This window comes from Olea europaea, unplaced genomic scaffold (genome assembly GCF_002742605.1).
Source record: "Olea europaea var. sylvestris unplaced genomic scaffold, O_europaea_v1 scaffold508, whole genome shotgun sequence".
NCBI lineage: Eukaryota > Viridiplantae > Streptophyta > Magnoliopsida > Lamiales > Oleaceae > Olea > Olea europaea.
This window is the reverse complement of record NW_019263396.1, coordinates 56,246-61,449: the sequence shown is the minus strand read 5'-3', so window position 1 is coordinate 61,449 and position 5,204 is coordinate 56,246. Positions and strand designations below refer to the sequence as shown.

Sequence of the window (5,204 nt, the reverse complement as noted above, 5' to 3'; positions counted from 1 at the left end):
GAACAACTCTCAAGATATGCACCACACCTAGTGGATACTGAAGCAAAGAAAGCAAGGAGGTTCGAACTTGGATTGCGTCCTGAGATTGGTGGAATAATGGCATCCCACCAATTCACCACCTATAGGCACGTTTTGCAAACTGCCCAAGTAATCTCAAATAGGTTGGAAATGGATCAAATTCCACAGCAAGGGGCCGAGTTATCAGGAAAGAGGAAGTGGAATGGGTCCAATGAAGGGAAGGGAGAGGGACAGAACAAAAAGATTAACTTTGTATCAAGTTTTGGACAAGTCATTCCACCATGTCCAAAGTGCAATAAAATGCATAGTGGTGAATGTTTGTTTGAGAAGCATGTGTGCTATCGATGCGGTAAAACAGGGCATATTTCAAAAAATTGCAAAGAAAATCCCTTGAAGAAGAATGATGAACAAGAAAGGAAGGGAAATGCCCGAATATTTGCTTTAACCCAGGAACAGACAACAGAGGACTCGAATGCAGGTAATTTCGAGGACGAAATTATTTTAAGGGGGTGAGATTGTAACATCCAAAAAAAAAAAATTTGATAAAAATTTATTTAATATCTATATTATATTATTTCAAAAGTTGAGGGACTAAGAGGTAATATATTTTAAATTCTTATACTTTGAGTCAAATAATTAAATTTCGATAGAGTAAATATAAGTATATTAATATTATACTCGTTGGATAGCCAGTATTTAATTATGAATTTTAGGCTCGAGAAATAGTCGATTTGGATAACCCAGCACCAAGAAATTTCGATTTGAAGAAATTGGTTTTCAAATTCAATTAAAACTTGGAAGGAAGATGTGATTTTGACACGTGTACATGGAATTGTCTTGATTTTGTATGGTGTGTACGTATAGAAATGGTTATGAATAAAAAGAAGTAGGTTTATTTTAATAATTATTTGCTTTGATTTTGGAGAAAAAGAAGGGTAGGTTTCCTTGATTTTAGGGATTGATTATTTTAGTATTATTTAATTACTTGACTTTATGAGTTGATAGACTCCACGTGATGTTTAGATAAGGGAAAAATAACTGTAGATTATATTGGATTGAGGCATTTTACGAGAAAAGCCGTCATGGAATAATGAAACAAGATTAAATAGAATTAGGAATTAATATAATTCCCTTTAATTAAATATTCTAGGCAGTGCTGACTAATTAGGCTACATTTTGTTTAAACATAATATTTATTAAAATAAGATAGAATTTTAATTATTTCGGAGCATTTATTTTGGAAGATAAACTATATTATAATAGATAAGTGATGGCAAATAAATTTTCTATTTGTAAATATAGTATTATAGATAGTCTCAAACTTTTTGATAACAACAAAAAAGGCCTAGTACAAATCAAGTAAAAATCTTTTGGTTAGGATAAGACCTATCTTCTACTCTAGTCTACACCTATAAATAGTAGGCTAGAATCCCACATTTTACCACACCAAAAATTCACACGTGAAATAGAGAAAGAGAAATATAAAAGAGAGAGAGAGAGAGAGAGAAAGGAGAGAACAAGGAAGACAGAAAGCAGCATTAGAAATAGAATTTCATACATCGAGTATTTTAATCACATACTTTCAAAGTGGAGGAACGATTTTCAACATACTGTAGATTCAACAAGGTAAGATACATTTATGTGCAAAGTGTTTACGTTTCCTTATGCTCTTATATGCAATTAAATATACATGGAATGCTAGTGGACCTTCGGGTTCTAGAGAAAGAGATATGAAATTCCTACATGGAAATTAAGAGGACCTAAGATGGGTGTGTCGCTTGGCCACCGATATACTCCATAAGAAAAGAGCGGTATGAAGTGTAGATTTTATTTGTTATGTAATTGTATATGGAAATTTGCACGTATCTTACTGGGTATTTTTAATACTCACTCTTACATTAATTTTACAGATTAGTTCGGGTCGATTGGAACAGTGGAGAATTGGTGATGCGGACTGCCAAGTGGATAAAGAATAGAGAAAAAGAAATAAGTTTGCCATTTTAAATTTAGCAATTTGTCTATTTTAATTTAGAACGCATTATTTGAATTATTTAGGAGTTTATGTTTATGGTTAGATACGTTTTCAATAATTTTAATTTAAACGTTACAATTATTTGTTGATTGAAGAATTTTATATAGTTCCGCATTTTTAAGTTAAAGAAAAATGAGTTTTCGTAACGTTCCGGTGTTTAATGTAAAGGAAAGAAAAATTGGGGCGTTATAATGACCATCCTCGAGCAGGGAAGCAAGTCATGGACATCCTGCCATCGACAAAAAAATAACAGGACCACTCTTCAAGCAGATGATGGTCGAGAAGAATTTATTGAGTTCCGACACCCGAAGGCCAGTTACTTGCATCATAGCTGAGGGGGTCTTGAGTTTTGCCTGTGATTTTGCTGAAGAGAAAGGAATTCCCCTTATCTTTTTTCGTACTATTAGTGCTTGCTCCTTTTGGGCTTATTTTTGAATACCTGAACTCATTGCAGCTGGTGAAATTCCCCTCAAAGGTATCGTATTTTCCTAATAACTTCAACTTTTAGCTCACGTGGTTCAACGCAAACTGATTTTGCTTTTCTTGATGAATTTTGCAGCTGGTATTGGCAAGGATCAAATAGTAAAAAGTGTTCCAGGAATGGAAGGTTTTCTAAGGTACCGTGACCTGCCTAGCTTTTGCCAGGTCAACGACATCAATGAATCAAAGCTTCACAGCATCGAATCCGAAACTAGACAAACTACGAGAGTTCAAGCAGCCATTTTGAACACTTTCGAAGATTTAGAAGGTGCAATAGTATCTCATATACGAAAGCACATACCGAGAATTTTCACCATTGGACCAAACAATGCCCACCTGAAGTCGAGACTCGCACAAAAAGAATCCGAGATATCCATTCTTTCGTCAAGCTTTTGGGAAGAAGACAGGAGCTGTATCGATTGGCTAAATGAACAGCCACCAAAATCTGTAATCTATGTTAGTTTTGGTAGCATAACAGTTGTGTCAAGAGACCAGCTATTGGAGTTTTGGCATGGATTGGTGAATAGTGGACAGAGGTTCTTGTGGGTTATGAGGCCGGATTCTATCGTAGGTCAAGACAAGAAGAATCAAATTCCAGAAGAACTAGAGGAGGGTACAAAGGCAAGGGGTTACATGGTGGAATGGGCGCCTCAGGAAGAAGTACTAAACAATGCTGCGGTGGGTGGATTTTTGACTCAGCGGATGGAACTCGACTCTGGAAAGTATTGTGGCTGGTGTGCCAATGATATGTTGGCCATATTTTGCAGATCAAACGATAAACAGTAGGTTTGTGAGCGAGGTTTGGAAAATTGGGTTCGACATGAAAGATACTTGCAATTGAGAAATTATTGAGAAAGTTGTAAGAGAGCTTATAGAAGTAAGGAAGAATGAGTTCATGGAAAGGGCAGAAAATATGGCAAAACTGGCAATTTGAGTATGCCATCTGGAATATTTGGTTGGCAATTTGGAAAAATATCATTTTAGTTTAAGGTAGCTTAAATGTTGCTTCAATTTAATTTGTACTCTCTTCTGAAATTTGCTACAACATAAGATTGAAGCAGCTAATTAATGGTATCTCATGGAACAACACTACCTCCTCATGCACTCGAATAAATTTTAAGTGATTACTGATTAATGCAGATTGCAATCACAAAACTCTTATGGGTTAAGATAATATGTTTTCAACAACGATCAACACCCCAAAATGAGTTTTAAGTGCTCAATACAAGTTGTAATAAACCTTTTGTAGAGATACAAAAATATATTTTAATAATGAGCTTTACTCTATGCTCCTTGATGTACTCATAAACCTTTTGTCGAGCTATGTAAATATACTTTAGCAATAAGCTTGCACCCTTTGAGAGCAAGATTCAGGTTAAAAAGTTCATATGTAAGTAAATTTTAATGTAAAATAAAATTTAGGAAGTGAAGGTTAAAAATATGTTATTATTCCCCCATTTTTGAAAGCAAAACAAAGTACTTTTATTTAAGTTAAATGACACGAACAACATGTCAAGTAGAACAAGGCACAAGCTAACCTTGAAAAAAAGCCTTCTATATCACCTAGTATCAACGCATTCTACAAAGTGGCCAAACCGTCCTTTCTTTAAATAAGAATAAAGTGAGCTCAAAAGCATTAAATGAGTTGGATGATCACCTCAGGCTCCTATTTATTGAAGCCCCTCAAATTCTTAAATTTACATATTTTTGCTTTTACCTTTTCTCATTGAAAATTCTTTTGGCAATCAATAACATTAAAAAATAATTTAAAATTAAGAATGGTATTTTAGTTAGCCTCTGTTTTGTGGAGATTAAAATCTTGTAGTTTAACAAATATAATTTCTAAAAAATTAATAAATAAATATAAAAGTTAAATACCTAAAATTTTGTAGGTACAAAATAGATGTTACAAGAAAACTTATTAAGTTGGTAATATTATTTTTTTTTTTTTAAAAAGAAAAATGAAAAGAATAAAGGTATATCTTAATTTATATGTCAGCACCCTACAAATAAATTTAAAAAATACAGAAAGAATTAAATTTTGTGAATGAAATCAGCAGATTTCTGTTGGTGACTCTAGACAACATTACTGACGACATTACTCTCTATAATCGTTGATGAAAGTATGCCAATGACCACTATTACCAACATAGATTGATTTTGATTAGAATCACCAATGGTCATAACATTGGTGATCATCGATGGTTTCTCGTCGATATTTCCAGATAACAACACGAACAATATTATCGTCAGGAATCATTTAATGAAGGTGTATCGATAAGCACCATGTTATCGTTGTAGATAAATTTGTATCAATAAGCAACATATATTCATTTCAATGAGAATTACCAATAGTCATATCATTGACAATCACCAATCATATCTCGTCAATCAATGAAGCGCTGTCATGATTCCCAATATCACTAATAACATAAGTGACGATAATCGTTTATCAAGGTGCATTGATGATCATCAACGGTGCTGTCAATAATTCTAGATAATTGGTGTAGCTTATGTTTAAGTTTTGTTTAATTCAATTGATTTTATATAACATTGATTATGTGTTAACTATTTATTGTGTGTTTACTGCTTCAATTGTTTGTGTAACATCGTTTTAGAGATAATACTGAGATCGAAAGGTGATGTATGAATTTAGTTCGTGCAATAAATAACA

General features: G+C 33.3%; 1 pseudogene; it reads left to right on the top strand.

Moving 5' to 3' along the window:
* The first annotated feature begins 96 nt into the window (after positions 1-96).
* On the top strand, positions 97-3,694 carry LOC111388578 (annotated as a pseudogene).
* The last annotated feature ends 1,510 nt before the right edge of the window (positions 3,695-5,204 follow it).